The 16,256-nt window shown below is 42.7% G+C and overlaps 1 protein-coding gene across 1 annotated transcript in view; it reads right to left on the bottom strand.

The window, feature by feature from the left end:
* PACRG (parkin coregulated) overlaps positions 1-16,256 on the bottom strand; it is a 1,423,914-nt gene that overhangs the window by 1,105,812 nt on the left and 301,846 nt on the right. The gene's annotated exons all lie outside the window — the stretch shown is intronic.

The raw sequence follows: 16,256 nt of genomic DNA, 5'->3' as shown, positions 1-16,256 counted from the left end.
AAATTCTATACAGCATTTTGCTTAGAGGTGCTACTGATTAGTCTCCCGTTGTTGCTGCCATTTGGTACATGGTTGGGACAACGGGTTGGGCTGCAGTCTCTTTCTCAAGCTAAAAGGGACCCTTTAGAAGAGCCCAGTTTTTTGTAGTGTACCTGATCCCTGTTCAGTGTAGCTTGACAGGCAGGTGGCGAAAACTCACACCTCTCTGTGCTTCTGCAGAGGGTGCTCCGAGATGGTGTATATCATGCTGTGTTGAGCATCACTGTACACAAATGCTATGTCAAGAGAGCAGTCTGAACAAGACACTTGAAAGCAAAACCACCCCAAATCAGTTCTGAAAGTGCATACAGTGGACAGTGTCTACTTTGACTGTATAAAAGTGGAAACCACTGATCTCATTGACCAAGGAAGGAAATGTTCCACAGAGTACTCAGATGACTGCTGTGCAACTAGAGCTGGTCACTATACAAAAAACGGAGTCCAAAAGTCTATTTATAGAGGAATGTTCAAGCTGAATGAACAGACCAGATCGCAAGAGCTCAAAACTGTAGCACTAGCGATCCACTCAAAAACAAAAGACAGTGAGAAAAAACACTCATAGTAAGCGATGCAGGTCGAAAAGCCAGAAAAGAACTCTGTAACTGGTTAATGATGTCCCATCATTACACATACCGTATCCAGTGTCATCATCTGGGCTACCAACATACTATACTTCGCCAGCCCTCTAGTCATGAGGACAATTGGCGAAAATGTATAATTGTACCCTCGTTATAGAGTTGCTTGTCTATAGAATAGCAAGAGAGGGTAAGAGTGGTGCAGTACAAAGAGAAAAAAGTGATTTAAAAAGAATAGGCATCAGAGACAGTGATATTTGATCCAGAACAGTTGTCTCAAAGATGTCTTCCTATATAAAAACAGTGCCGAATAATTGATCAAGAGTAGTTAAAGTATGTCACTACCCTAATGGTCGACATGTTTCAGCTATAATGGGGTAGAGAAGACTCCCTAGCTTTCTTCAGGACCTTGATGCTAGAACAAAAGGCATCAATGCTGTCACCTATATAATACATACAATTTTGTTGAATTCACAAAAAAAGTTTTTCAAATCCTCCAGATTGACATGATGTCTTTAGCATCAATGCACCAAGAGGACATTACCTCACCTCACCGGGCACCAGCGTGTGTCTGAGAGGCCCCGCTCTCTCCGTCGGTACCTCGAACCGGAACACCGACATTCCTCTATAAATAGACTTTTTGGACTCCGTTTTTGGTCTAGTGATTAATGAGAATGGGGGATTGAGTCCAGAAGTCTTTAAACTTTCCCTCTGTAGTGTAGTTCCTATCATCCCAATAGGCTCTGCGCATTGGAATAATACCTACAGCAGTAAAGGCCTAGGCCAGACGTTAACTAGGTCTACTACTGTCGATACTAGACTTAAAGTTTTGGGTTTGCCAGCTTAGCTCAGAGTTCACTAGAAACTTTCTCGAATGTTCAAGGAGGACTTAACTTCCCTGATTAGACAAGAAGGGATTTAGTTTCTGACAACCATAGAACATGACAACTTTGCTCTCCCCTAATCAAGAGTATATCTCGAGAGTCGTGTGAACAAAAGGCAATTTATTTTACTCAGTCAGTACGTGCATTCTTAGTCTCATCAGAATGTAGAGAAAAGGAAGAGACGGGCGTGTTCAATAAAAAGGTGTTATTTATTGATCAGTCTCTTTTCTCATACAAGAGAAATGGATCGATATTATTGCAATACTTATAGCTAAGTAAAGTGCATACATTAAAAGCAATAGTATAAAATAATACTGTAAAAACATTGATATGGTTTCTAAGCCATAAGATGTTTTAAAATGAATAAAATATATTACATACACATATACTTTTGACTAAACGTGCTCAACTGGTGTTTCTAGATACGCCTACCCCGTGTACCTGACCTAAGCCTAATACGTGGGCGGGAATAGAAAGTTACAGTTTAAGTTAAGTTTGTTTTTGCCAAGTGAATAACTAAAGAATTCTCTGTGAGGGGTTATTCAGTTCTGTACCTGGAAGTTAGGATGAATGAGGAATGGTATCTCTTTCTCTGGTCTCGATATTCCAGGCTGCCTGCGAGGGCTACCCAGAAACGCCGGTGCTGGATTCTCGGCAGGAGAAAGCAGCGCGTCTCTCAGCGCGTCAGGAAGGCGGGGCTGCTGCCAGCGGGGTCTGCTCTGCTCTTGGCTTCGGCAAGTATGGCTGCTCCGTCTCGTCACCACGCGTGTGTTTGCATAGGGCAAGATCGGTAATATTTATACCTTTAAGGTGCCGAGATTGACGTAAGGATGGACATAGATACGTCAATAAGGATGTCATACGACTTGCTCGTTAGCACATTCTTTTACTGAAGTTCTTGGTGAAATCAAAACAATGGCCGCAGGGTTTTGCCCAGGTTGTCATAGGTTTGATTTGTTATGAGAACTCCGTATGCCTTATCAGGGGCTGGAGGAATATCGCTTGTCTAATTAGATCGCAAGCGTTATGACCTAATCAGATAACACGTTCCTGTGCCGTAGTGTGACTGCGTCAGATAACGGTATCTGCATCATGGGGGTTTTCTGCCTCATGGGCTGACTGCTAGTTAACTTGTTGGTTTGTTTAACTAGAATAGGGTCAGGAATAGGGGGATCGATTCAGAACCTATAGGAATACATGACACCCACTCCACGCTAACTATGGACATATTTACTAATCTAGGCATAGTATAACATAGTACAACATACTATAGAGTAGTGTGTATACCTTACCACCCCAAAATACATAAATGCATTTTGAAATTCTTCAAATATACGGAAAATTTGCAGACATATATATTGTATGCACTCAAGCTATGGAATAATGCTAAAGTAATCACGCATTTGTATACATTATTGCTTATTTGGTATATGAGAATTACACATGAAATGGTTTCTTAAATACAGAAAAAAGTTTCGAGACCATTCCATCACAGAATAAAATACTTGTGAACATACCAGCGGGCAGCTAAAGTCTATAAAGTATCTAAAAATAGAAATCTTAGTTCTTTAGGAATAGTTTCTTACTTTAAGCAGAAGATAAGTGTCCCGAAAAACCGAAAAAATGAATTGGGGCTTCTGAAAGAGTTGCTGTCCGTGAACTGGAGTGAAAAATAGTTCATGTGACTTTATTATTTAAAGTTGAAGGCCGAATTCAGGGAACGCCGTGTGCGAGCTTGCTCAAAAGTCTCTATTTCTGTTCGGGTGAGAACATCATATCATTTAGGCTTTCGAAAAAACTGTCAACAGCTTCCTGGGAAAGTTCCACTAACTCGGAAATAGGTGTAATCATGCATTCTTGTGCATGATTGTCTCCATTGACATTCTGATTCGCATTGCTGACAGAAGGTCGTACCTGTTCGATGCTGCTTTCATCTTGAACTTCACTACCCATCAATCGCAGTGGTGAAGCTTCCACGAATGCCGTCATCAGGATTGGTAGCCTTTGAGGGCAGCACAAAGCATGAACCTTGATCGGGCTCAACAATGTTTCTGCATCCATCGGCGCATCCGATTGTAGCGTCAGACATGTGTCTAACACGCATTCTTCTCCGCATAGCAGACACCTTAATACAGGTAAAACACATCTTTGCCACATTGGTCGAAATGATAGAAACCAAGTCATGTTCAGGTCTCTAAGCCGGGAGAGTCCCAGGATTTTTGATATCCGGTCCCGGTATCCAATGGCTAGGATTGTTTCTTCTCTTGTCGCCAGAGTTTTGTCTGTGACATGGGTTGCCATAACGAAAAATAAGGACTAAGAATAGGATTCCTGCAATTAGTCCCAAGATCAGGGGAAGTCCGCCAAAAATCGAATGGAAGAAATCTGGAAAAATACCCAGTATGGCTTTGAATGGTGTTAATGCCATCGAAAATACTGTCTTAAATACCTTTGAGACCCCATTGGTATCAGAAATATTTAAGATTTCATTCAGGATTTCCGCGAAATGTACGGGGGAATTAGTTGATAATAATGTATGTATCTCTGCAGTCGTCCTTGCGACTTGTAGATCATACGTCTCTTTTGATGACGAGAGCCTGGTAGGCGTCTGAAGAAGCACTGTTTTCATTCTGCTTAAAGTATCTATTCGAATAGAAGTAATTTTCAAATCGGGCCATGCCCTTGCCTCCCTGTCTGGGAAGGAGCTGGGGAACAACGAGCGTCCACAGCACTTGACCTTCGCAGTAGTAGTTACTAGATAAGGAGTCCCGGGCATAAGACTACAACATCTGCGGTCTACAATAAGAATGTAACTCCCATTATAGAGTCTTTGAAAGAATGGTTCTATTTCTGTTGCAGGTGCGCCTTGCTGGTGACATGAAAGGTTGTATGAATTCCCTTCACAGGCTCCATGCAAACTAATTCCGTTACACAGAAGTGTGCCACTTAGTGACATCGCACAATTGTTGCCACTAAGAAACACTTTCTGTCCTTTATTACTGACACATGCATGTGAATAGGGCAGGTTCCATGTTGTTTTAAGGTACCCCTTTCCCAATTTCTCGTACATGCCAGCCTGTATATATTTTTGGCAGTATTGAAACCTGAAGGTTGAGATTGGAATATTTATTATCCCATGTATTATCCATTCACTGACAGGTCGTTCTGACATTGTCACTGGTAATCTTTCGAGTTTTTCAATGCTCAAGATTGTATAATCAGCACCATTTTGTGCCATACTGATTTGTCTATCAGTAAGGTTAAAGATTTGGAATAATGACGTTGTGTTGATTAGACGCCAAGGCACATAGCCTGAACGCAGATTTTGTAACGTCCAGCCAAGCTGTACAATAGAACGCAATTGTGACTGACCGTGTTGTAATAACAGTAAGTCTTGCGATAATATATCGATTGCTGAAGACACAATGCTGTCCAAAGAAAAAATTCTGGAGGACAGAGTCATTAACCCATTGTCCACTACAGAAAGTGATTTTTCCAAATTAATACGGTCAATTTCCCGTATTCTCTCTGCTGTTTCAATTTGAGTAACCTTCCAGGCCTCATTGTATGCTGCATATACAGAGGCTGCTATGAAACGCTTTTGACGCTGTTTGCGTGGTCCCATAGTGAAATCACGCAAGTCAGCACCATCAGTAAGTAAAGTTAGGTGTTGCTTAATTTCTGCCAGTGTGGAAGTTTGCAGCCATTGAAGGCATAATTTGCCCACACTGTAGGTGGTTATTATCCCTGGGTGATGTCTTTGAGGATATCTAGGGTCTGGCCTGGTCATTTTTAACCCCTGCGTTTTGTTCAGGAATCTGTCTTGACAGTTATTAGTATCTGTGGGCCAGATCAACCACTGTTTCCAATCAGGATGTGTTCTGTTTTGGTTTAATATATGGTTTACGTCTATCTCTTCATCTGTATCAGAGTTATTGCTAAACATTGTTGGCTTTGGAATAGACGGTTTATTTAAATCTTTGATTTTGGCTAAGCCAAGACAGGTGGTCTGTTGAACAGTTTCATTTAAAAATATCATTTGTTCTGGGATCATGCAGGCTCTAAACAAAGCTTCTATACCCTGTACTTGCCAATCTTTTGTACCCCAAACACTTTTCAATTCAACGTTTTTGTCCCATTAATCAAAACCAAAAGTATTCATTTGTTCAAAGAATGAGTCTGAATATATCAATTTTGTGTTGGTTATCATGGTCTTGGTCCCTGTCTTATTTGATAATTTAAAATAAAATGCTTCAGCGTTACTTGTGGTAAAACCTGAAAAATATGAATATTTGTCGTAAACGGTTCTTGAGCTCCCTTTTGGAGGTGTTGCACAATGTTCCCATTGATTATAGTTTAAAACATTTCTAGGTTGTGCAGATCTATGTAAAAAATGGTTACCATAGTGGTTATAACAGTACATACTATCATAATTTGTAGAACCCTGCAAATAATCATGTTTGGTAAATTTAGCAGACATTACTAAGTCAGACATCATATTATTAATGCTTTCAAAGTCCCAATCATCAGCAAATGAGCTTGGTTTTACAAAGTCACTCAAGGAGATCTTAATTTGGTGTGGATATTTCAGGATTTCGACCGGACCATAAATTTCATAGTCAGTGTTGTCCCAGGCTACCCCACCAGGTATCGGATTGGCTGTGAAGTTGGCTGAAGAAAGTTCTCTTTTCTCGACGTGTGAAGATGTGTGTGGTTTGAGGATCAAGTTGATTTTCTGACTTGTTGTGTCCATTTTTGCATATTTTCCCTCAATGAAGCGTCCCAAAGTTAGTATCATGATGAGCCAAAGTATGAGGATAAATGCACCAAAACCCACCCAAAATTCAATCCATGGGGAAATCAGATATGTTTCTTTCAGTTGTTTCAAAAGTTCCTTAGCTTTATCTTTAAAGGTTTTTGATGATGGCTGTGTCTTTGATTCACTGAAGCCTTCAGAGGAATCATCGAAGTTTATGAAGTATCCGGATGCAGTTCTGTCAATTGTTCCAATTGCTTCAGGATTTCTGTTTCTTGCATTTTCGTTTGGTACTTCATTATAGATTGGTGTGTCTCTGCTAAATGTTTTTATTTGGGTTTTCAGAGGTCTGAGTTCTATTGCATTGTTGCATAGTCCTTGTTGTTCTTCTGTAGGCGTTTCGAATGTGATGAGCCTCTTCGTTAGGACCTCTGTACTGGTAGCAAACCTTGGTGTTCTGCTACTTATTGGGAGTCCACTTGGCCTACTGTTTGTTATCGGCCACATGTTGTGGTTTTACCAGGTCGATGGATACAACTCGGTTCTCCTTTTTACCAGCAAGTGGCGGTAGTACAACTGATCTTGTCCCGTTGACAGACAAGACAGGAACTGCTTTTCTGTAAGAAGGCCAAAATTCCTTCTTTACCGCGATCTTCTCCCTGACTAGATCCCCGACTTTAGGAATCCAGACAGGTCTTGCTGGGACAGGTGGTGGTTCTTCAGTGGTTGTTGGCTGTTGTTTCAACTTTATGTTGCTCAGGTCTTTTCTTGTTTTGTTTAAGTCCTGCAAAATAGCCAAACGGTCTTTGATATCAAAGCTTTTTTCTTTCACCACTGAAGTCTGACTGTCAAGGTCAGAGATAATCATCCTAGTTCCGAATAATAATTCGTACGGACTGAATCCCTTCAGAGAATTTCTTGGCAAGTTATTGAGACTACGTTGGACACTTATTAGATGTTTGACCCACCCAGCTCCCGAACCTAATATCCTTTCCGTTATAGATTGCTTTATGCCTTGGTTTTTTCTTTACACCATCCCGTACCCTCAGGAAGGAAGTGAGAAGATTCCCGCTGGGCTATGCTCATTTGGCCATGTTTCCCCCCATGCTTGAGGGCTAGAGTGGAGACAATGGTCAAACATAGCATGCTCTTAGCGTATATGCCATTTAGACTCGCAAATCTTTGTATAACAGTCCGGACGTCAGCCGAGTGCTGGTGATCTACATTATAAGTGGAACTAGCCTGTGTATGTTAATCGCAACCCTTCCTTTTTACTCCTGATTTTTCCTGGAGTAAACCGACGAGGTATTAAACTGTTTCTCTCCCCACTGCGATCTCTGTTGCAGTTTGGGCAGTTTTTTACAAACATGGTGTGATGCAGGCTCATGCCTGGCCACCAGTACCACGATTGTAATTCTTCCAGAGAATCTTTTAGTTTGAGGTGTCTGAGACCCTCGCCCATATGTGCGTCTGCGATTAACAAGTTTCTCCTGTCCATGTTTGGAATCACTCTATCCCCCACTCCAGGGATTCGAGCAAAAGGGACGGAGTTTGCATCGATTATGTATGTATAATTGAGTGGATAGTTGATCGGTAACGCTGAGCAGTCGCCTTTTGATGACGTTTTCACTGCCAGCACTGTTTCACCGTCAATGTATTTTAATGTACGCTTTTTTCGATCTACGGGAGCCGTTTTAGTTGCTGCCGCTGTGGCTGTTTCAGCCAATGAATTCCCTGCAACGTGAACGCCATCACGCTGATGACTCAGTGAGTGTGTCACGTGAGTCTTTGGTAGTTCTTTTTGTAAAAGAGCTATTTGTTCCCAGTGCAGTTTCTGCTTTATTGGTGCATCTGTGTCATCTTTGTAACCGTTTTGAATCCATGTCTGCAAATCCTTGTTATATGATTTGACGCAGTAATATGAATCTGACACTATAAGTGTCGGGAATTCGCGATCCGCATTATCTAGCGCCATTTTCAATGCTATTATTTCTGTTTGTTGTTCAGAATTAGTTTCTATTGAGTGTGTTTTTGTTAATAGAGGTTTTAGTTTACCTCCGCGCCACACTTCTTTTGTAATCCCACATGTGGGGTTGTATGCTTGTTCTCCCCAAACGGGAGGTTGAGCATGTCCGTCTGTATAAATTACACAGGCGTAATGTCGTAAAGGCAGAATATCGATTGGCAGAGGATATGTTTCTTCATATTCTAGATTTTTTAATTCTTCTAGTTCTGGATCAAGGTAATAGTATACTTTGTCCGTTGTGATTGAATTCACCCATTGTATCCACTTTGGATTCAATGTTGTTGTTGGTAAATTACACGGTGTTGTTAGTGCCTCAAAGGCTGATTCTGCTGTTCTGACTGTGACATGTCTACCGTCAGCTTGATCTTTTTCTCTAGCTATTGCGGTTTGAACTGCATGAACAATTTTTTCTTTGTTGCTGAATTTCTGTTCAGCTTCTGTGTACAAGTGTGATTTGAATGCAATTGGTACCTTTTCTCCCTCATTAGAGGTCAGGTATGTGAATCCGCATCTTCCTGGGATGACTCGAATCACAAGATTGCGTGTGTTATCACGTGTTTCTAATTTTGTTTTAATTAGCATGTCTGTTTGTAGGGATCTCAAAATTTCTGTGTGTATTTGAGTCCAATTGGATCTTTTAAAATCTGGTTTTATCAGATCATAAAGGGGTTTGACCCTTTCTGCGTAATTTGCAATGTATGTTCTTCCGAAATTTAGGAAGCCTAGAATCGACTGTAGCTTTTTTAGTGTTCTAGGTGCTTGGATTACGGCACATTTCTCTAGGAAATTGTCAGCCAGGCTTTTGCCTTCACTTGATAACTCATATCCTAAGAATAGGACTGTCAGATGGGCAATTCTGGATTTTCTAAAGTTGAATTTGTAACCCTCTGCTGCGAACCCAAGTATTATGGTGTTCACTCTCTTCAAGTGAGTCTCCAAGTCATCATCTGTTAAGTAAATGTCATCGACATACGATAATGCTTCATCATCATATAGTTGTAGTAATTCTGTTACTCTCGCTGAGAATACCCCCGGGCTGTTCTTGTACCCCTGGGCTAACCGACAGAATTGTTTTTGAGTGCCATTTATTGAGAATGCAGTTAAATATCTGCTCTCTGGTGCTATGTTTTGACAAAAGAGTCCATTAGAGATGTCTAATGTTGTTTTGTATTTTTTGCGCACTATGTTATTCATTAGTGCAGCACTGTGTGAGTTTTGCACTGCAAAAGTTTTGCAACATGTGTTAAGGTGTCGGTAATCCAAAACTAGACGATATGAATTGTCTGGTTTGGAGACCGGAAACAAAGGGTTGTTCATTTGTGAGGTGCAAGTTTCAATCACCCCCTGGTATTCTAGCTGATCTAGTATTTCATTTACCTGTTTTTTAGCTTCTTGCTTAATTGGGTACTGCCTTTGTGCAGTTGGTTGTGATTTTAACTGGATTTTGTGAGGAGGAGAGTCCTCATCCCATCCTACATGATTGTTATATAAGGCAGGAGCTAAAGCCACTGCCCATTTTCTGGCAAGTGTGTATTTTTTATGAATCGGGATATGATTCGAGAAGGCAGGCATAATTACTTCTTCGCCCTGAGGGCACTCCCTTACAAACTCTGGTGGCCAGTCTTTTTCAGCTAGAAGGATATCATAGCCCTTGGAGAGATTATCCCAAAAAAGTCCCCTTATTTTCCTAGTCTTATCTCCCTCTATACGCAAAGTTATTTCGTATATTTTGTGAGGTTTGCTAACTCTGGTGTCAGCAGTTTCCACTTGAAGATATTCATTCGTGTCCACTGTCTCCAGATGATTCATAAGGACTTTGCGAGCTATGCTCACTTCTGCTGCGCTGTCTAGCATTGTCTGAGCCCACTCTCCGTTTTTCAGTTGTGTCCTCAGTATTCTCGGCATTGTTAACTACCTTGATACTGGCTACCTTCTTTTTTGGAAATTGTAATTTCTTTTTTAGCTGAGCAGGTTCCTTGTCTATGGACTTGGTGTGCTCTTCTCTTTGTTCTGATCGTCCTCTTCTTTCCGATTTCTGCGAGGAAGTCTGAAAAGATTGAGAGGGACGTGTATCAATGTCTTGATATCTATCAGGCTTTTTTATATTATCCCTATTTCTAAGGTTATATCTTTTCCCAGAGGGGTCACTCTGGGGTGACCTGTGTCTTTGGTTTGGAGATTTCTCTCTTCGCCTAGGAGACCTTCCTCTGGACTGGAATTTCTTTTCTTTAGGATTGGATTGTTTGTTTCCATCCCAGTTCTTTTTTGGTGAATTATTATTAAAAAATATTTTTTCTGGACTTTCAGTCAGTTGTGGTTTTACTGGTCTTCCACCTAAACTATCTCTACCTAGTTCCTCATAGGATTTTTCTATGATTCTGGCAATTTCAGCTGGTTGGTCTGCTATATCTGTCTCTTTTAACCTCTGGCGGATCGCCACGTTTGCTGCTTCTCCCTTTATGTTGGCTAATAATATAGCCGAGACCTGCTTGAAGTCTTTTAGTAATTTCATACAAAGAGTTAAAGCGGGTTCAGGTCCATATTCATCTTGAATTTGTTTTAGCACATCTGGTATTACCGAAATGGATGGAACACCGTGCGTTTTTGTGTAGATGGAAGCAAAGACTGTACCCCAAGTGTCACAGTCCTCAATGTGTGGTGCGATTCCCATTGGAAGGCAGATAGTCAGAATCCTGTGCTTTTCTAGCGGGGTGGTGTCAGGAAACACCGCCTCTATTTGGGTGATTTTTTGCGCTAGCCAGAATGGTATTTGTTCCCGTTTAGCCGGTACTTTACCTAGGCATTGGATGTTCTGTGGTGTAATTTTATTTGTGTTCCCCTGGTGAGGGGTCAGCTGTGGAAGTTTAATCGCTGGCTGAATTGTTGATGTCCGCATCACATACTGAACTAATTGTCTATGAATTTTTATTAATTGTTTTAGCTGTGTTAACAGCTCTGCTGCAGACATCCCATTGATGTCTGGATGTGGTGTGTATCCGGCTAGGACCGGCCATGTTGCTCCTGGTCTACCTAAAGGACCGAGCCTGGTGATGTGATTGTTATGTTTTAGGGCGCCATCAAATAAGAGCAAATGCTCTTGAAATTTGAGTGGTACTTCCACCTCCTCGAAAGGAGTGTACTCATTAGGAGGTTCCTCTATTTTGTAATAGTGGAAGTACTTTGTTACAGCATTTGCTGCTGGAAAATGTATCCATGAATAGTATACCTCTGTCTGCCGATATTCGTGTGCCTCAATTACGAATATGACTGTACCACCTCTAGGTGTCAGTCCATTTTCTATAAGTTTTATGGTTATAGATTTCCTTTTAATGACCGGGATGAGTATTATATCCGGGTCTGCGTCTTGCATGGTAGCATCAGCTGCTGCGAGTTCAGTTGCTAATCTAACTGCCTCTCTTTCTTCATCACTGTCTCCCATTTTACTGACAGGATGGTTATTTTTTTGTTTGTTTGCAGATCAGGTTTCTTATGGAAACAAAGATTAGATGCACAATAATTTGGAACAGTGTATCCTTCAACGTTGACTTGTACCAAGAACCATACATAGGAGTTCCCTCCTGCGAGGTCTGGCGGATATAACCTTTCACCCACTCCAGACGTCTTTGGAGTATTTGGGAAAAGGGGTCTGAGTGAGAAAGCACGACTGAGTTACTCTAAATGTCTTACGTTAGTTTTATCGCCCTTTCCAAACGCGTTGGGTGCCATGTAGTGTAGTTCCTATCATCCCAAATAGGCTCTGCGCATTGGAATAATACCTACAGCAGTAAAGGCCTAGGCCAGACGTTAACTAGGTCTACTACTGTCGATACTAGACTTAAAGTTTTGGGTTTGCCAGCTTAGCTCAGAGTTCACTAGAAACTTTCTCGAATGTTCAAGGAGGACTTAACTTCCCTGATTAGACAAGAAGGGATTTAGTTTCTGACAACCATAGAACATGACAACTTTGCTCTCCCCTAATCAAGAGTATATCTCGAGAGTCGTGTGAACAAAAGGCAATTTATTTTACTCAGTCAGTACGTGCATTCTTAGTCTCATCAGAATGTAGAGAAAAGGAAGAGACGGGCGTGTTCAATAAAAAGGTGTTATTTATTGATCAGTCTCTTTTCTCATACAAGAGAAATGGATCGATATTATTGCAATACTTATAGCTAAGTAAAGTGCATACATTAAAAGCAATAGTATAAAATAATACTGTAAAAACATTGATATGGTTTCTAAGCCATAAGATGTTTTAAAATGAATAAAATATATTACATACACATATACTTTTGACTAAACGTGCTCAACTGGTGTTTCTAGATACGCCTACCCCGTGTACCTGACCTAAGCCTAATACGTGGGCGGGAATAGAAAGTTACAGTTTAAGTTAAGTTTGTTTTTGCCAAGTGAATAACTAAAGAATTCTCTGTGAGGGGTTATTCAGTTCTGTACCTGGAAGTTAGGATGAATGAGGAATGGTATCTCTTTCTCTGGTCTCGATATTCCAGGCTGCCTGCGAGGGCTACCCAGAAACGCCGGTGCTGGATTCTCGGCAGGAGAAAGCAGCGCGTCTCTCAGCGCGTCAGGAAGGCGGGGCTGCTGCCAGCGGGGTCTGCTCTGCTCTTGGCTTCGGCAAGTATGGCTGCTCCGTCTCGTCACCACGCGTGTGTTTGCATAGGGCAAGATCGGTAATATTTATACCTTTAAGGTGCCGAGATTGACGTAAGGATGGACATAGATACGTCAATAAGGATGTCATACGACTTGCTCGTTAGCACATTCTTTTACTGAAGTTCTCGGTGAAATCAAAACAATGGCCGCAGGGTTTTGCCCAGGTTGTCATAGGTTTGATTTGTTATGAGAACTCCGTATGCCTTATCAGGGGCTGGAGGAATATCGCTTGTCTAATTAGATCGCAAGCGTTATGACCTAATCAGATAACACGTTCCTGTGCCGTAGTGTGACTGCGTCAGATAACGGTATCTGCATCATGGGGGTTTTCTGCCTCATGGGCTGACTGCTAGTTAACTTGTTGGTTTGTTTAACTAGAATAGGGTCAGGAATAGGGGGATCGATTCAGAACCTATAGGAATACATGACACCTCAAGGCCCTTTCCCTACTCTTTTGTGTTCTGCAACTAGAGCTGGTGCCTGCCTAACAGCCAGCTTCCCGGAGGTGACGGAACATCTTCTCAAGTCTTGCCTTGCTGGAAGAAGTTGTTCCTCTGACCTGATGTGCATGGAAGTCAGTCTGCCTGATAAGTAAAGGAAAGCACCTGTCAATCCCGTAGGAGGTATGACTGTCCAGAGTGGCAGAAGCAGCAGGTTCTTGGTGCTTAGAAGAAACACTGTAGAGAGTCATTTGTGAGCCCTAGGAGTGGTAGGCACAGTTTGTGCAGAATCGCGGTTCGAACCAGTGGCTGAACTCACTGCAGTAACCAATATCTGTGCCTAAGGTCAGAGCTAGCAGTGAGAAGCATTGCAGGTTTTCCCGATAGGTACAGAGGCAACACAGAGACCTGTGTTGTGGTGAGACTGTATCAAGGGGGCTGTACTGAACTAAGCGCTATCATTATTGAACTAGGGCAATTTGCACCTGAGCTTTGACTTGTACTGGACAGACACTCTAACCTTAGGGGGACCTGCTACTCTCACAAGAGGAGGGACGCTTGGGTATAGAAAAGGGGTGGGTAGCATCCCTAGGTGCAGTAGCCTGAGTGCCAGTGCATTTTATTGTACCTGCTAATAATATCCATTTTGTTTGGTGTCCTGTTTTAATTGTGTACTTTTCTAAGTGAAGCGCTAGGTTGGATAATCAGTAATTGCCCTTTTTGGTGCGCCTCATAATGTGTAGGGTTCACAAGACTATATCTTTGACACGGATATGAGAAGTCGGCCGTGTATAAAGTACCCCCCTACCAGCTGTAGAAAAATATCACTTGCTCTCACACACCGCAGCACAGCCAGCATGGCCCCCACCACTCAACTGAATTAAATGTTTTTTCAGCATCCAGAAACACGGCGGTAGCACTCACATCCTCATCAATACGAAAGCCCTCATGCCTAAAAGAGTTCTAAGACTATATATCAAGGACTGGCCCAGTATGAACCCAGCCTATTCCGGGCCAACGATGCCATAGAGCAAAAGCACTAATTGATTAGCCAATATTTTTACAAACATTTTCATGCCGGTGTTCAACAGTGACAGAGGTAGGATGAGCAACAGTTGGCAGGTTTACCCGGCTTTAACAGAGTGACCAAGAGAGCCTCATGCATCATAGGCGGCATTCAACCTTCCTTCACCATTTCTTCATATAGAGTGATCAAGTGTGGGACGTGTTTGGCCTTATAGGCCGCATAGAGGGCCCCTGTCAGTGTGCCTAGCGCTTTCCGCATGTCCTTTAAAGCTGACACATTCTCCGTGGGGCAGAGCGGCGTCATAAGGTGTTCCCTACGCGCCATCATTAGCTACTTCATTGTGATTAGGGCGAGGTAGTCACCATGGCCTGTTCATCGTGAGAAATGTGCAGTGCATATAGAGCCTCATAATTAAGATGGCAACGATCTGACACATGCTCTGCCATACAAAGAGTTACCCCCTGCTCATCCTTGACCGCCAAAACAGATTCGCCCTCAAGCCTTGCGAGTTGGGCAAAGACGCTTGCCCTCACTATACTATACACCCTCGCAGTCGCATACTTTCCTAGATGAGTAACTTTGCTTAGCGCTACCTGGTGATACTCTTCCAATCTGACCTTGATTTCGCCCAGCAAACTCTGCTGAGTCGTCTCTCTGTGTGCCCGTTCTAAACCTGCTATTTCTGCCACCAATCGTGACAACCGGCCCCGCAATGACCAAAGTACGCTGGCGCGTTTTGAAATGGTGACACCCCCCCCTGGATATAAACATAGAAGGCCTCCAAGACCATTGTGAATTTATCCGCAAACCCTGTGTTGGCATTGAAATGTTCATCTTTCTTTTGCGCAAGTTCCTCATGGAACACTGCATTTAGAAGAGAGTAAGTGGGAACTACAAGGAGAAGGCGGGGTAATGGGCTATCCAGCACCATTAATACCAGCAAGTGATTCGAATATGCGCGCGGCAAGTGTTCGCACATCCGAACTCGTGGCACCATGCTCCGTAATCTTTGAGTGTGTGGATATCGTGCACCGTGGAGTAACAGGTGTATCCCACGCCTGTGGGGAACTTGTGACGCCAAACATTAAGCAAACCGCACAGCTCCACTATCTCATTAAGGGCACGAGATGCAGCCAAGAACAACCTCGGCGGAACCCCAGAAGTGATCCCGTCTGGGAATAAAACACGTTGAAACCACCACCCAATATCTGAGGCAAATATCCACACTGGATGAGCCTAGCTCACAAAGCACGATAAAACTGGGTGTTTTCGTAATTAGGACAGTATACTCCCGCTAGCAGAGCAGCCAGGTCATTATTGTGACAAGCATGCCACCACATATCTGCCACCCGTGTTCACGCATGCTTCCTGCATTTTAATATCAGAACCCCACCAAACCCAAATAAACACACTCTGGGCCTGGGTGGTGAAGCCTGCTGCAGAGCAGGAAGCCCATAAGCGGAGCTTTGTAAGCAGTCAATCCCAAGAATCAGATGTGTTTGCCATAGTTTAGCGATGTCTATGCCATGCCGCTTTAAGTATGCTATCATTTTGTGCACCTTCCTGCACCTCACGGGACACCACTGGTCAATCAAATCGCCTAACCCAGGCAGCAGGAATCCTCAACTTACCAGACACATGTTCGCCCCCCACGGGGCACCCATAGCCCATCCCCAGGGCCAATGGCCCTAGCACCTTGAGCAACTGTCATGTAGAATGCTAGTCACCAAGCACTCCTACACATCCACTGAACAATGGGTAACTGCAGCCCAGAGAAGGTCAGCAAAGCCACAGTTCACATGTGGGTACTAGTCTGTGAGGCACAGGGAATGGTAATC

Source organism: Lissotriton helveticus, chromosome 6 (genome assembly GCF_964261635.1).
Source record: "Lissotriton helveticus chromosome 6, aLisHel1.1, whole genome shotgun sequence".
In the NCBI taxonomy this organism is placed as follows: Eukaryota; Metazoa; Chordata; class Amphibia; order Caudata; family Salamandridae; genus Lissotriton; species Lissotriton helveticus.
Note: the sequence above shows the minus strand (reverse complement) of the source record. Positions and strands in the feature narration are given on the sequence as shown.